Source organism: Mytilus californianus, unplaced genomic scaffold (assembly GCF_021869535.1).
Source record: "Mytilus californianus isolate M0D057914Y unplaced genomic scaffold, xbMytCali1.0.p SCAF_3, whole genome shotgun sequence".
Lineage (NCBI taxonomy): Eukaryota > Metazoa > Mollusca > Bivalvia > Mytilida > Mytilidae > Mytilus > Mytilus californianus.
In genome coordinates, this window is record NW_026262679.1 from 12,884,487 (window position 1) to 12,903,120 (window position 18,634).

The 18,634-nt window shown below is 30.6% G+C and overlaps 1 long non-coding RNA gene across 1 annotated transcript; it reads right to left on the reverse strand.

Annotated features, from left to right (window-relative positions):
• Nucleotides 1-15,446: 15,446 nt before the first annotated feature.
• Nucleotides 15,447-18,188, reverse strand: LOC127733009 (uncharacterized). Its single transcript, XR_007996565.1, has 2 exons — nt 17,815-18,188; nt 15,447-17,512 (listed from the first exon to the last, which is right to left on the reverse strand). It is a non-coding gene; the product is annotated as an uncharacterized LOC127733009 (long non-coding RNA).
• Nucleotides 18,189-18,634: the final 446 nt, after the last annotated feature.

Genomic DNA, 18,634 nt, shown 5'->3' on the forward strand with positions numbered 1-18,634 from the left:
AATCAAGCAGAATTCCAAAAATTATCAGCTTACCCCAATAATTTATATTTCTAAAAAATATTTGTTTTTATATGAAAACTTCTGAAAATTAAATGAAAAGAACCAGTCCAAAAACACCATGAAACACACCCTGAATACAATACAGCATGTTGTTTACCAAAACCAGAGACAGAAACACAGACAACACTATGTAAAAACAGAGGTTATAAGGCAAAACAATACAATATACGGTTTAGCAACGCCAGATAGACATATAAAGACAAACAAAACTTTCACCAAGAGTTTTAAAAGACGGAACTGAGCCCAACAAAAGTTCACAAAATACTGTAATAACTGATTAAGCTACATGAACCGCTCAAAAAATCAAATGGAGGGTCGAACTTAGGTACCCCGAAATGGGGGGGGGGGGGATGCCTGTTCCTCTAGTGGCATATTCAGTGACGTGGTCATCAGTATCAAAGATAAATCCATTACGGACAACCAAACCATTTCGAAGAGATTGGTTTGATGAAGAAAGACTGTCTTAAATGAATAAAGGATCAAGTCGGCGAAAAGAGGGGCGCATATGGTCCTTATAGAGATGTCGATTGTTTGTTGAAATAAAAGTTCAACTAACGTATGAAATGTGTTGTCTTTAAAAACACCTAGCATCTTGATGATGTCAGTATAAGAGATTTTTTTCAAAATTAGGGTGTTTTTTTTACAATGTATGAATCCGTCCTGAATACTTATGTCTAGATATTTATTTAACGTTGGCAATTCTTCTATGAAACAAACTAAGACTTTTTTATTTCAATATCTCTTTAAATTTAGAAGGAGGAATATTTTTATAAAAGATGCAGAAGACAAATGCGTTTTAAACAGCTGTTTGAGAAGAGTGACCTTTATTATAAAAATAAGGAAATATGGTATGATTACCAATGAGACAACTCTCCACAAGAGACCAAATGACACAGAAATTATTGTATGTACTATAACAGATCTCTTGATTTTATATCAAGCAAATATAAGATACGGCAACAAACGACAACCACTATATAAATGGACCGTGACGTTGGAGTGAATGGGACCATACACTTATAATGCATGAAATACGTTCAAATCAGTATACTAGTACTTGCTAGTCTTTGTAACTTCGTGCATGTATATGCTACTCGGCGGATGGTGTCCAGGGGACGAAAATATTTACGAACAGTATCATCTATCAAGTGGTAGTAATAAAATAAGAAGTTACCAAGAGGGACAATAAAACAAACGTCGAAGTTTTATGGATAACACCATGAGCAAATAAAACAAAAAGAAACTATAAACAACAGTCCACGAAACATTAATGAAAAACGAAGGATCAAGCTTGACGAATATCATCTGAAACCTTGAATGAAAGCAGGTTTCCCGAAAGGGTAAGCAGTTCCTGTCCCATTAGTGTCACCCACCGTGTTACTTATAACACATAAAAATCTAGTGAATACTTTCTAGAATTTTGGCTTTGGTTTGGAAAATCTTTACTTTTTTGGGGGGCGGGATGGGATACTAAAATATTCAAAATATTGCAATGATGATTCATAAAAAAAACTAGCTATTATTGGCTAAAGTGTACAGAAATAAAAAATACTTTTATAAAACCTTAAAGTTTAAATAAGAAGTTAAGATATTGTTAATTTTTTTTAATTGAAGACCTGTGTGAAATAGCCCTGTTGATGAAACAAATGTTGAGAAATTTTGACTTCTTCTTTCTTTATTGATAAATATTCAAACTTTATATCCCCATCAGTACATTTTTTCTTCGTTTACCAAATAAATCCAAATAAAGTTTTATCAAGAGACAAATATTACTTTTTGGCTATCAGGTAGCAGATATATAGCACAAAAGAAGCTTTTAAAATTCTTGATTTTCCTAACTGTATTGAATTATTTTATATATATGCGCGAGGGGGGAAAAGAGAGAAAAAAGTGAATAAGTAGCCAGAGAGTGGGAAGAGTTGTTTCTAAATTAGTTTAGAAAATTTCTTATTTTATTTTTTCAAGATGTACAGTCATGTATATGATTAAAACGATATCTGATGGTGTGAGTTTATACGTGTAATGAAACAGCAATCAACAGAACTATCAAACCAGAAAAGACAAACCTGTCACGAAATAGAAGTTCCTTCATAATATAAGTTCCAAGTGGAAAAAATATTTTTTTATATTATTTCCACTGGAACAAATATAACAGAATTTGTTCCTTACGGAATAAAGGTTATAGAATATTTGTTCCAACAGGAACATATATCATGGCATAGTTTATAACAATGTGTCCAGTGGAACTTCTGTTAGGCGGAACACATATACGTTGACAAACCAAGGTCAACACATTGGATTCAAAAAGACAATTGTCTATAAGTTCCTTAAAAGGGGGAGAACCACTAAGATGTAAACAAAGACACCTCTGTCGATATTCCTGACTTGGGAAAAGCACGTTGGTATATATATATGTTGGGATAAAAACAATTTGTTCTGAGCACTCAACCTTCCTCTTTTTGTATCTGATTCACTTGAATAACAAAAGGATCAAAAGGAGAACATAACAACACTGAAATGACTTCTACGTCATTTGGTCTCTAGGTTGTCTCGTAGGCAATCATACCATATCTTCTTATTTTTATATAATATTGCTTTATAGTAGTTATACATATTAATATGACTATCAGTTCGGTGAATCTCAGATAGATAATTAATTCAATGATAAATGGAAATGTTTTGTTTTGTAATTATGTTTTTTGGAGATAGTGATCAAAACAGATGATTTTATAACAGATTACTGGTCAATCAGAATCAGACTAATACTTTGACATATCAGTAGTAATTCATTCTAGTTCAAGGCTATGTAATCATGCATGTTTCAATGAATAACATTCTGATGTTTAGCCTCCAGTTGGCCTTTTATTCGGACATTGATGAGATAAGTTGATGTAGACAGGATAAAGTAGTTTTTCTGGTGGATTTCAAACACTTAGTCACATAATCAAGCTTTTATATAGCGTTAAATATTGAATACCATAGCAAAACTATAATAGCATTATATAATGATTGAATGGCGTTTGATTAAAGTCCAATGGTAAATATTTCATGCATATGCATGTAGGGCGAGAACAAATAAGAAATATATATTTTTAGGTAGATTTTGCAAAGTTGTTTGACCAGGCTGAAGAACGAAAAAAACTCGACCTGCCACTGAAAAAGAAGAGCATGTGGCATTCTCCTTTAAGAGGCGTTTGATAAAAGTCACTATTCCGACCGGACGTGCCTGCGTATTCATACATTGAACACAGCCGACCAGTAACGGACGCACTACCCCCTTTTCAACGTGGGTTATGCTGTCGGACGGGAGGTCCAGAAGACCATATTTCTATATCCAGTCAACCCTTTGGTCTATCGTCTTATAAAATCTATTGATGCAATTTGCAACATTTTTACTGGCAAATGAAAATACATTCAACACTATAATGTCACCTTTACGGTCCCCCCATCATAATGTCGATGTATACATGTATATAACCTCCATCAATAGAACTTGTTACTAACAGTATGAAGTAATCACAAAAATAATCTGTGTAGACTGTGTTTCGCGGGCGTTATCCAAAGTCCATATTTTTTTTAAAAGTTTTATTGTTTCGTTTCTTTAAATCCTTCCTTGCCGTGCTAAATAAGGAGAAAAAACAGAATTAGGATTGGTTGCACATCAAACGATAACTTGTATAAAAATAAGGAGATGAGGTATGATTGCCAATGAGACAACTATCCACCAAAGTTCAAATGAAGTGGATGTATATAAGCAATTATGCAGGTTCACTAAATATATAATCTATACAAATAGCAAACAGGAAAACAAAACCAATATAAAACTATAGCATTTTTATTATTGATTCCCACTCCATAATATTTAAGTTCATCAAAGACTTTTTTTTGCCAAGTCAAAAAGCATATTTTAATATTTTCGAGCTTGACAACCTGTTATTGTTATTATGAGGATACACTGTGTATTGTTATATATAGATAACAGACTAATCTTGACAAAGAATATACTGATTAACTGTCTATATTTGTATAAGACATGATTTGTCATCTTCTGTGATGTATTTATTTTCATAGAAAAAAATCATCATAGAGGATAAAACATGACTTTGAATAATAGAAATCAAACGTTTTATGCATAACGAATTTGACCATGTGGTTACAAGGAATATTAACTAAATATCTCAATTTCGTTTTATTTCTTTTACAATGATCAATGGAAAGCAGAAACATACATTTGAAAACCGAACTTTCATACCAAAAGTTGTTCTTCTAATTAAAAAGAAGAGAGAGATCTTAAAACGTTTAAAGAAAAGAACAAACGTAATGAATTTAAAAAAAAGTTTGAGAAATTGCGAATATGAAATATTTATCGAAAAAAATTAAATAGCTATTAATGTATATATTTAATTTAGAGAATCGTACTTAGTTTATTCAAATTGTGTTCCCTTCAAATTATATAACAGACATTATACAGGTGCTGTATTGTAGAAGCAGGTGCTTGGTTCGTATGAGTAAACGTAAATCACAACAAAAGTAAAAATGCCTTTGTTCTCCAAAAGACTCTCAATAAAACCAAATTGCTTAACGTAGGAACAGTATGGGGCTTATGGTAAGTGCTTCTCTAATAAACTTCTTCAAGTCAGCTCTAAAATAAAATTTTAGAAACTTAGCAGTTCAAAGATTTATCTATGTTCGGATTAAGAAAAAAGTGTACGGTTAAGCTTAAAATCTATAAGTACATAAAATACATGGAGAAAAAAAGAAGAAAACAACTTCGAACCAATGTATAAAAATATGAGATGATAAAATTGAAAATGGAAATAAGGAATGGGTCAAAGAGACAACAACCCGACCAAAGAGCAGAAAACATGTATGATTGCCAATGAGACAAATAACAATGAATACAAATGACAAAGATGTGGACAATTACAGGTCATCGAACGGTCTTCAACAACGAACAAAACATAAATTCGGAAAATAAGCTCTAAAAAGCCCCGGAATGACAAAATGTTAAACAATTCAAAAGAGAAAACATATATACCGCCTGATTTATACTTCAAAAAACAAACGAAAAAGACATTTGAAAGACTACAACCAATGACAACCACTGGATTACAGGTTCCTGGATTGGGATATTCACATAAAGAATGTGACGGGGTTTAACATGTTTGTGAGCGATCAACCCTCCCCTAACCTAGGACAATGGTGTAATAGCACAACATGAACACAAACTGTAAAAAGCACTTGTAAAGAGTTAGACTCATCAGATCGGTTCTCAGAACGAAAAAAAAAAAAAAATAGCAAAAAGACAAAATACACAAGGTAACGATCTAAGAGTACACGCAGTTACTGAAATATTGATATTTCAAAGCTCAATATGTGTTTGAACTTTCTATAACAGAGGATTATCAGAGTTGCGTAAGTTCGCTAATCAAATGTCCAGTGATGCATCTTTTACATTTAATCAATCATGACCTCTGACCACAATGTCGCTTCATTTCAATCAAAATTACACCCAACGTTAACAAATTCAGCACTGAAGCATGGAGATTATTGTGTTCGATTCACACATTTTGGTTATATTAACTCTTCAACATTTGAATTGGCCTCGACCATCACCGAACAGGGTCCAAACAGAGACATAATTTGTCGAAATCGCACCCGGTGCAGTACAAATTGGTACCGTTAATGTGATCCCATATTTCATTAACAACAGCAGAGCAAATTATTAATGCACGATCTGCAAGCTATAAATATGTTAAACGGACGACGCATCTGTCAGATCCTGTTCACAATACTCTTAACTAAAAATAGAAAATGTAATCAACTCTTTTGATTGCAAAGGTCTGAATAATATAAAAAATGGCTCGGTTAAGCCTGAAACAGATTTTACCTGTTTTACGAAGAAAAAAATACTATGAATAAAAAAAGATGTTGGGTTAAGGTCAATTATAGACAGCAATACTGAAAAAAAAACAAAAACAAAAACGAAAGACTTATACAGTATTGATCTGTTAAATTTGAGATGGTCTCAACTTTAGTAGTATGCTTGTATGTTATACATATTTTGTAACAAGTCTATTTTGACAAAGAGGTAAGGCTTGTTTCTGTAAAAAAAATTTCACTCACTAGTACATGGTCTAAATACTCACACAAATTATCAACAACTTTACAAATTACGATCAAATAAAAAAGATTTTCAGCGTTGCATATTGCTGTTGAAGACAACAGTTGCAATTGTACATAGTTTAATAAAAATTTGCATAGGAGGACATATCGAACGTAAATGAATTAATCAGTGTACGAAGGAAAAAAATGATATATAGCTCTAGTTCTACAAAACTTTGGTTTGGCTGAGGATGGTCTGTGTATGCTTTTTTTTTTTAGAAATATCCCAAAATTGCTAAAGTATGTCAATAGTTGCTGTTTTTATCCATGCATCTGTAGGCATTTATAATAAGGTCACGTGTTCGAAAATACAACGGTAACATGCATGCTGTTTAAACCTCAAAATATACATTTGAATCTATGGTACTGTTAATTTTAGAGAAGAAAAAATTGGAAGACTTTTAGAAAATGGCCACTGTATGAAATAAATTCAAGAAAATTAGCCCCAACTCTTAACCACACTTATTGTATAAATGAAATTGTTTCCGATATTCGTAAATGGAAAATACATCAGATAATTTTGAAATTGTGCATGCAACTTAACAAAAAAAAAACGAAGATTAAAATGAACGTTGTGGCAGCATCGTGCAGCAATATCTTAAAAATCTTATTTTGGACGATTTTGAATATGTAACACATTTGACCTTTGTACTTATGCCCTCGTCCTGTCGGTCTCTTGGATATAGTTATCTCATATGCAATCATACCATATCAACTTATTTTCATATTAAATAATTATTATATGCAGTTAAAAAGAGGTGAGCAGAGGCGGATTGAGGGGGGGGGGGGGGGGCAGGGTGCCCGGGTCCTTTTGTGGGAAAAATTTGGTTGATTATTTAGGGAATCACTGAAGCTTGACTAAGCGGGCCCCCTCTTATGGCAGTCAGTGGGACCCCCCTTGGCCCGCCACTTGTAAGAGACACCAAGTATATTATTTTTCAATAAAACAATCCTTATGGGATTCGTAGGACAGGTTAAGAGAAATCTTAATTGAAGTGTAATCATTTTTATGTGCATTCTATACATTTGCATATTGAGTTCATCATCAATTAACAAAACATGAAAAATATTTGAAAAAAGAGTTGTCTTATTATTCTTTTTCGGTAAATGAATACAGATCCACTTTCATCAGTTGTATGCAAAATTAAAAAAAAAAACATGGTTTTAACGTCAAATTCAAGTCTTCAGATATTTTTGATATGAAAAAAATGTTTGAATTTGAAACTGTACAACGAGTTGATATCAACATGTCTAGTTCATGCTAAATCATAAGTAAATACTGTCTGCTTAACTGTGTGTAAATTCGTTTAATCATTGCATGTATGAAATATTTTACTTATCAAATCTGATTCTCTGAATACAATAATAAACAATACTTATGTCTTATGAATACAAACTGGCAATGCATGATACTAAGGCTATATATTTTTTGTGTTTCACTCATGTTTTTGACTAAAAATGATACTTATACTTTATATACATATCTTTATACCCATGTTTATACAGAGCACAATAATAGGGCCTACAATAAATAAATCCTTGCCAAATAATCAAACATTTTAAAAAACTACAGAAAATCAAACTACGAAGATCGTTTATGATTTAGTTTCAATACTTTTTGCATTCTGTCCATGCATCGATCTATAAAATAAAAGTTTTAATTCATCGTTGTCGAATAAGTGGCTAATAATGAGATGAACAACGTAATTGTTTTGAAGTGACTATCTTCCGTGACGAGCGTATAACTTTATAAACATGCACAATAAATTAATTGTAATTACATGATGACCAAAGCATACGCTGAACATATTGCACTTTACACATTTGCATTATCAAAAGTAAATTGAAAAAGCAACTGTTTTATTCATGATTCGATCAGATTAAATTTATTTGAAATTTAACTAAAAGCCAAATCAGATTTTGTTCATATCAACGGATTTATATACTATGACAGGTAAGTTTCAAAGTAGAATTGAGTTTATTTGCTAACTTTATACATACATGTATATGAAATTTATAAATAATTATAATTAAAATAAAATATTACTGTAATGGTATATCTTTAAATTGTTCGAAATACCAAGGATTACTATACAAATACCAAGGATTACTGTACAAATACCAAGGATTACTAAACAAATACCAAGGATTACTGTACAAATACCAAGGATTACTGTACAAATACCAAGGATTACTATACAAATACCAAGGATTACTATACAAATCCTTGGAAATACCAAGGATTACTATACAAACCCTTGGAAATACCAAGGATTACTATACAAATACCAAGGATTACTATACAAATCCTTGGAAATACCAAGGATTACTATACAAACCCTTGGAAATACCAAGGATTACTATACAAACCCTTGGAAATACTTAAGGAATTTCTACCCCTTGAATAGTTTACCTTAGCTGTTTTGGCAAAACCTTTTGGAATATTTGGTTTTCAATACTCTTCAACTTCTTTTTACAAACTCTTATGATTCGAGCGTCACTGGTGAGTCTTTTGTAGACGAAACGCGCGTCTGGCGTACAAAAGTATAAGCCTGGTATCTTCAATGAGTTTTATTGGGTAGTCTCTGTAATCAATTTATTCACAACCTTTTTGGACTCCAGCGATTTAAAGCTTTAAAACATCTGTCTATTGTTGTAGACTATAGATGTCTTTAATTATTTGTGTAGTTGGACTGTTTTCTCGTTGATGCACACCTACAATTCATTTTAATCATGAATTATAATATATAGTGTAAATAATTTATTCCGTCCGTAGTGTTCTATTAGATAGACGATCGAATTAACAAAGAATTTCGTCCATTTAATATTAAATAATACTGAACATTTAATGTTCATTATTTTGAGTTTTACACAACATCTCTGTCAATTCATAAAGAACTTGTATTTACGATAACAGTAAATGCTTTTAAGAAGATTGTTTTTTTTAAAACTTTTTAGAAACACCGAAATGCATTTCAAAACAATGTTAAAACTACTCTTCGTTTTATTGAAAACTACACATATGAAATGTGAATTTCTTTGATACTTCAGATGTTTTTCTTGTAATGATTTTGTTAGTCATTTATGTTAAATGAAATAAATAATATCCACCTTATTTTTTCTATTTATACACATTTAGAGATAATTTTTACCTGTTACAGCTAATATCTTCTGAGGAATGTTTATTCCCTCTATTTTGCTATTACATCATTAACCTAAGGTTCCCAGGAGCCTGAATCGCTCATCTGGTAAAAGCAACAGTGGTAGCCATCTTTAACACACTAAGTGAGCTATAGTAAGGTGATATTGACTACGTTTGATCCAGATCCAATCAAATAATACTGTTTTTTTAAATGTTCACGTAATCTTAGTTCTTTATCCCAGCAAACAGAGTCAATTAACGATTTCTATCACTTCATTTTCTTGATGATCTTGTCTTGCAGAGATTTTTTTCAGTTAACAGTTTCCCTTTATCTATTAAAGTTTTCGAGATAACTGCAAAAACTAAAATTGGTCAAAAAGGAGTCGACCCATAAAATTATTTCAACCAATTGTAGATCTTATCTTGCTGGTCATTTCTGTTCCATAAAATATATAAACTAGTTTTCGCCAAAACACAAAATGGGTAAAAATCCTCATTCAAAAAATAATTCCTATAAAAAATCGATTATCAATTTCGATTGTCTGAATTATTTGTAAATCTTGCTAAGATGATCATTTTTGCTGTTCAACGTTTCTGTATATCTGCCTAAGTTTTCAAGATTATAACCAAACAAAACGTAAAGTTGGGTAGAATTCACAGTTTTATGGCAATGACTCTTATAGAAGAAGAGGAATTATTATTATAGTGCAACCTGAATAAACAAATAAATACATGTTTTAAAATACAAAATAATCAGCCAGCCAAATAGGCTTATGATATACTTTCTGATAATAATAGTCTATTCTGAATGATTAAAATGATATTTGAAATCAAAATTTAAGTTTGTTGTTAAAATGAAAGAAAAGGTAAACGCATTTACAAACAGATGTTATAAGATGGGTTTGGTATTTTATACACACTATGTTAATGATTTTTCAAAATTGAACAGTTAATAATAAATTTTGCCATATTTTACTCTGAATACTACTCAGGAGTTCTTTTAATTTAAAAAAAGGGAATCGCATGAACTCCAAACGGAGTATGAGCACTGTAATCGTTTGCGAAGTGTTTATGACTGTAAATCTTTGGGTCATAAACAGTTTGAGTACGATTATCGTACTCAGACTTATATTTAGACCTATCAAAATGCTGGATTTGGTGTTTCGATCACAAATTTTGTACTCCGAGCTCTGAATAAAGTTTTATAACCTTAGGCCCTGGAGCTTAGACAGGGTAAGCATCTTCTGCTGTGCATACATTACCTGCATTACGAATTCCCACTCCGTCAGAATGTCACAATAGGGAACAGAACACAACTGGTTAGTTCTCAGAGCAGATTATGTTCAACAATGAAGTTCGCCATTGAAGATCAAAAACTTCTATATGGAGTCGACCAACGATTTAGGATGTATTGACTTGTAGGTATTATCTAGTTGATTTAAAGTTTCTATCTATTTATTATAGTTTTCAAGATAATAGACATACACTTCGATAACTGCAAACAAAAGAACATTTCAAGGGCAATAGCCCACAAATGAGTTGTCTAATTTCTCTGAAAAATTCAAGGTGTATAGATCTTGTTTTTCCTGTTGTTGATGTTTACCCTGTCAGTATTGCTCTTTCTTGATTAGTTTTTGAGATATGGACAAAAACTGTGGTTTTACTCTTTATCAGATCTATCTATAGTAACAGCAAAAGAACATTTCAAGGGCAATAGCCCCCAAATGAGTTGTCTAATTTCTCTGAAAAATTCAAGGTGGATACATCTTACTTTTCCTGTTGTTGATATTTACCCTGTCAGTATTGCTCTTTCTGGATTAGTTTTTGAGATATGAACAAAAACCGCGGTTTTATTCTTTATCAGATCTATCTATAGTAACAGCAATACAATTAAGGTATCATCCTGAAACGGTTGAGGTTCCCCTGATGATCTATGAAGGTATATGTTTTCAAAATACTTTCATATTGCTAAGATAACCAATAAACATCACACATTATGTGACAATCTTTAGTTAAGAATATAAGAGATGTAGTTCTCTTTATTGTTGTATATAAAATAATAAAAAAAACAATAACGTTTGTATTCAGTTTGACTGGAATGAAGAGGCATCATAAATTCAAAGAAATTAAGAGTTAACATTCATAAACAGTTAAATATAAAACAATCTCAGAAAGTGTAACTATATTTAGACATTTTGATTAATTAGATTTACACATGGCATAATTCTTCACTGCTTCCAAATTTTTTTTTCCAGAACAATGCATCTGGGAAAAACCTCTATGAATTTTTAAATAAAAAGTGCTTTTGATTTCAACATGATATGGCACTCAAATTTAATAATCTATCAAACAGTTTTATCAGAATTTCAAAATATTGACATAAATGTGATAAAGTTGAATGTGATTAATTGATGAAGATGTATAGGGCTTTTAGATTTATGATAGTTACGTCAGTTATACTCATAATTATCAATTATAAGTGAACAATTATGAAAATCTGTAGTAGCTTTAGTCATAAAATCATTTACATAAAAGGTTCAGATTTTGGCAATTAAACCAGTAAAAGACACGATAGTACTGCGATTCATATTGCCATACAAAAGCAGTGATAAGGTTTCAATTTGATAACAGAAAAATAAACGCAATTAAGATTACATTCCAAATCAATAACTATAAAACATCTTCTGAAAGTGTTACTGCACCGGGATAATTTGAGATAATGACACTATTCCTGTTTTATTAAAGCTAAACGTTAACGCTCTTTTTAGAACAAGAGAAAATATAAAATATTTATTTATTACTTTTATGTAAATCAGATGTAGTCGTCTCATATCAGATATGAGGAGACTACATCTAATACATACTACTAGAATATCAAAATACGATGCTTTGGTATGATGGTCAATGAGACAACTATTCATCAATGACCAAATGTGAACAATTATAGGTCACCTTACTACCTCAACTATTAGCAAACTATATGACAGACCCATGTATGACATAAATTGAAGAAGAAAAAAATCCAAAGAGAACATCAACAGCATAGCCTGATTTGTGTGAAAACAAAGAAACGTAAAATAATTCTAGCAAAAACCAAAGACAACTTCAAGATAACGAACTCCTGTCTTGTAATAGCCACTTAAAGAATTTGACGTGGTGAAACATGCCTGTGAGAGCTAAATCACCAACCTGTGACAGTGGTGTAACATTAAAACAATTATAGAAGAAACTATCAGTTATATAGGGGCTACCCTCATCAGTTCGATACTAATACAACACCGCCTGGTTGTCCTAACGCAAGGAATACAAGATGCACTTATGCTAATGACACTATCAATGTCTTAACAAACCAACTTGCTTTTTTTATTTGAAATATGTTATGACCAGAGAAAAGATACAGTTTTTATTAACTGTTTCTAAGTAAATTGAATACATTGCTTTTCTCATCTTTCCCATCAGATATTGAGATATTAAAATTTTAATATTCACATAGAAGTTTTATCATAATGACATTTATCAAAAAAATGGTATCGTTTCCCTAATACATGTTTTGGCAATTAAACCATAAAAATGATTAAATAGCGGTTCATGTACTAGATGCAGTCTTCTGACGCCCCTCAGATATGAGACTCCAACATCTGATTTACATGGAACTAATGACTTCATCTTTCACTTGTTCTAAAAATGAATAGTGTCATTATCTCAAAATTTTACAGATGCAGTAACACTATCAGAAGCTTTTTTATTTTATAGTAATGGATTCGAAATGAAATCTTAATTGCGTCTATTTTCTGTCATCAAATTGATACCTTATCACTGCTTTTGTATGGAAATATGAATCGCTGTCTTTTACTGGTTTAATTGCCAAAAGCTGAACTTTTTGCTGATAAATGATAACACTTCTATTTAAATGTCCATACTGTATGATGTAATGAGGTACCATAAACATGTAAGCCATTCCTACATATTTAACTATATCACATGCATACATGTAACTACATCAGGGAAACTTTAGTTTGATTTACATATGACAAAATTCTTCGATGTTTACTAACAAAGCTCTTGAAAATGAATCGGTTGAACCTTTCTTAATAACATTTTCACTAATGGATTTGGATGTATACAAGATATTACAGTAGAATTGATAGTCATAATGATCAATAATGTATCAAACAGCTTATAAGAAATAAAAAAAAATGAATATAGTTATAAATGTGTTTGATGTAATATAGTGTCATTAATTGAGAAAAAATTGTATATGATTGTTCAAAATTGCTTTTTGATGATACAAAATACTCTAATAGAATATAATAATTATCAATTATAAGTACAATGTTTTCAATTCTGTAGTTTTAGCTATTAATTTATAAATTTTTGCGTTAAAACTAATAACAGCGTCTGTTTCTATACACTAAAGATAATGACACAGTTTCTGTCCGATTATAACCAATTGCTTTCTGTTTAAGTATTTTCTTATCATAGAAAAAAATAAAATAAATATTATGTCTTTATTTATTGAATACATTGCTTTGGAGTTCAGTATTTTTGTTATACTTATTTTGGTTCTGTCATCTTTTCTTCGATCACTAACGTGACCTCGGATAGATAAGAAAAATGATTTTACATGTTCTATACATAAACTTCATTTATTAATATGTTAAGTATCCTCTATTTTAGACTTATAATAACAAATTTTATTACAGTAATAAACCACAACTAGAGGCGTTTGTAATACAATTTAAAACTAATTGCGCTTTTGGTTGGGAATAGTTTTTACAGAAAGTTTTGTTTGTCAGAATAGTGGCTATTCTGAATTTTCCCAATAACATTCTCTTATCTTTGTGACATGAAATAATGAATTTCGAACTGACTAATTAGCTCTTTTCAATCAAAGTTGATTAATTCACAAAAGAGAATGACATTAGATATTATATTAGTTATGATAGTATCGGGAATAATACATTCACTTCAAGAAAAATAATTCAAAAATACAAAATCTCATGATTTATCTTGTTTTAAAAAGCAACAAAAGCCTCGATTATCGAATGAAAACAAAATAAATGAAGACGTAACAAAAATCCAACATTGTATTTGTTTTATACTTGATTTTGGTGTCAGTTGGGGTGAGACTATACTCGACTTGGTGTAGAGGGAGGTCGGATGAAACTCGTATGTGTAAGTGGCTGACAAGTAATTTGTATGCTGTTCGTGTTTTTTTTAGGACTTTATCATACCACTAGGGTTTCTGAAATTGTCCGGTTACCTTTAAAATAAAAACACAAAGTTCTGTTCAGTTGGAATACACAGATCTGTTTTGTTTATTATTGTACAATACTAAATATCAAATTAAAATACAAATTAAAATAGTAATAATTAACAAATAACAATAAAGTTGTAAATAAATCAAATAACATTGAACAATTAAGCTTTCATTAAATTGATAAAATTAAAAGAGTACATCGTTTCTATTTTCAGATTACAGTTTAAAAATTTACTTTTAACCACAAATTCTTTCTCAATTTAAATGATTAAATCGTTACAAAAAATGTGTAAAGTTTACTAACCTTTAAAATAAAAACACAAAGTTCTGTTCAGTTGGAATACACAGATAGTACACCAACTGAACAAACTTGTTTATATAGTACCCGGAGAAATTATCCCATTAATCAAATAAAGTAATAAACGTCGGTACTAAAATTTTACATCTTTTAAGTGACCGTTGAATTACCCTTATTTAAACTCTTAACCTCCCCAATACACTTAAAAGTAACATGTGTAATGGGGTTTACGTAACATGGTCATTTAGTAATCTGAATAGAGTGTTAACTCACATCATAAACCCCACTGGCTAAATTTGTATATGGTCTATAAAATGTTATACATGGTCATTTATCTATGAACAAGTGCAACTAAACTATGTATACATTATATTTCAAACTTTGAAGAATATCTAATGAAAACTTCTCTATAATAATACTCCCCCACTCCATTTAATTTTGGAGCTCCAAAATTTTGGGGAAAAAGACAAATCAACAACACAAATAATTGAAATGAATATGTACAAATAAATTGAAGCATATAAAAGAAAAATATCTGTTTTTATTCTTAAAAAAAAATAAAATTGCGTTTCCAAACAACATATGTGGGTTGTTAGGAATATGGCTGATGTCCGTTGATATTGTATATATCGGTTAGACAAGTTGCTATGACCAAGATGACTGATTGCGTTTTAGTTATTCTTATTCGTGACTTTCTTATATGACCATATACATGCAGTATTTTATTTATGGTTTTTTTTTTCCAAAAAAAAAAAACAACAAAAAAAACAATTTGATCTTAAAAATATTTTTCATTTACAAATCTCTTAATTCTTTATTATAAGAGCGTTGGTGTTTTTTTTTATCATTATTATTATTGTTTCTCTATTACTATTGTGGTAAGCCCTCTTTTCTTGGTAGTCTGCTCGAACTCCAAACATACCTGAGTCATTTCCTCTCTATGGAGTATGCTCATTTTCCTGGGTATTTTGCTCCGACTCCAGAACTACCGCAAGACATACCCTCATTTTCTATTATATTACTTTAGTCAAATTTGTTGTATGTTTTACAATGGATAGTTTTCTAAAACATTTGATTACAGTTAAGATTTAACATTATGGATAAGGATTTGCCTATGCTAGAATAATATTGTGTTTGCTACAATCAAGGTTTTACATGATGACTAGCTAGGTCAACATATTTAACACTAATTTAATTAGGTGATCAACTAAAATTAAATTCTTATGATTAAACTAACATTAAATTCTTGCACACAGGAACCTTAAAACACATGTTTTACTCAACATTTTTATCGTAATCGCTCTAGAACCATTAAACACTTTAACAATCAACCAAGTTTTGTAATTCATTTTCACACGTGCATTTCTCTTTAAATGACTATTTATTTATTTATTTATCTATATTTGTTCCTTATAGGACAATGTGCCTTACCTCAACATTTTCTAATGTGGACGTTTTATATATTCCACATAATATCAAGTTTTTAAGTCTTTAAACAACCAACCTCTTCTTACATATTTGATTTTTGTTATGTACTTTTATCTTTTGAAGGTTAAAGTTTAGGGCATTATTTAAAGGCTCTCATATAAACAAGGATATATCTTCCTTTCCTTTTTACGTTTAATGAATTTGAACCGCCTAAACATTAGCGTCTAAGACATATTACATTTCAATATAGTTACTCTAAGTTACTTGTTGTTTTTGCTATTAAGTAAACTAAAAATATTTTTCTGATCATCTCATATTTCTTTATTTTTATTTTACATCAATCATCATCATTTTAGTATCTTAGTTGCCATTTACAGTCTTCCAAATTAAATGATTTTTTTTATCAACACTTTAAATAAAGATGTTTAGGCACTTAAATATAATAATTCATATTTCGTTTATCTCAATTTAGACATTTCTTTTTAAAATTTACCTTTATCAATGACTCCATTTTCAATTTAACCTAATTCTTACATACATTTTTTCTCACTTTAACTTACTTTCTATCTTTTTCACCTAATCGCTATTTTATCAATTTTAACTTTACTTTATTTTTTTTTCTAATATATTTTTTAACATTAACGTTAACTTACTTGCTATTTAATAATCAGCTTTTTTTTTACCATAGAACATATATACAATATATACACAAAGCGTGAAACAATAGTTAAATTTAAAATCCACTGTTTAGAATAAACGTCCAAAATTAAGCTCCGTCAGGGGCCACCTTTCTCCGTTCTCCGTACTCCTTTCTCCATTCTCCTTTCTCTGTTCTCCTTTCTTTGTTCTCCTTTCTCCATTTTTGGATCCGGGTGCTGGTGACAGCGGGTGAAATCCTTTGAGGTTGTTCATGCTTGGTTTGGTTGTCCTGGTTTTTCTACCACTTTTAAGCTTTTTCCACCGGAAATCGTTTTCTTTTCCTCCACCACTTTTTATACTTGATTTTGGTGTCAGTTGGGGTGAGACTATACTCGACTTGGTGTAGAGGGAGGTCGGATGAAACTCGTATGTGTAAGTGGCTGACAAGTAATTTGTATGCTGTTCGTGTTTTTTTTAGGACTTTATCATACCACTAGGGTTTCTGAAATTGTCCGGTTACCTTTAAAATAAAAACACAAAGTTCTGTTCAGTTGGAATACACAGATCTGTTTTGTTTATTATTGTACAATACTAAATATCAAATTAAAATACAAATTAAAATAGTAATAATTAACAAATAACAATAAAGTTGTAAATAAATCAAATAACATTGAACAATTAAGCTTTCATTAAATTGATAAAATTAAAAGAGTACATCGTTTCTATTTTCAGATTACAGTTTAAAAATGTACTTTTAACCACAAATTCTTTCTCAATTTAAATGATTAAATCGTTACAAAAAAATGTGTAAAGTTTACTAACCTTTAAAATAAAAACACAAAGTTCTGTTCAGTTGGAATACACAGATAGTACACCAACTGAACAAACTTGTTTATATAGTACCCGGAGAAATTATCCCATTAATCAAATAAAGTAATAAACGTCGGTACTAAAATTTTGCATCTTTTAAGTGACCGTTGAATTACCCTTATTTAAACTCTTAACCTCCCCAATACACTTAAAAGTAACATGTGTAATGGGGTTTACGTAACATGGTCATTTAGTAATCTGAATAGAGTGTTAACTCACATCATAAACCCCACTGGCTAAATTTGTATATGGTCTATAAAATGTTATACATGGTCATTTATCTATGAACAAGTGCAACTAAACTATGTATACATTATATTTCAAACTTTGAAGAATATCTAATGAAAACTTCTCTATAATAATAGGTTACAAACATTTAACTGATTACCATTGACGGAAACCAAAATGCACAATTTTCACTCAGTTCATTGATAGGGGAAAAACTCTGTTAATCCATTAATATATCCTCCAGAACAAGAAAATAGTTACAACAGATACGACTTCCTCCGCCTCATTTCTAGACGTATACCTCGAATTTGACATAAGCGGTCATCTCAGTACCAGAATCTATGACAAACGAGAGGATTTTTATTCTGAAATTATCAATTTCCCCCACCTTAGTAGCAATATACCTGCATATGGGATATACATTTCCCAACTCATTCGGTATTCAAGAGCTTGCAGCTGCTACTCAGACTTTAAAAAACGTCACCAGTGACTGAGCAGAAAGTTGATGAACCAGGGTTATGTCAAAGAACGTCTCGTCCTTTCT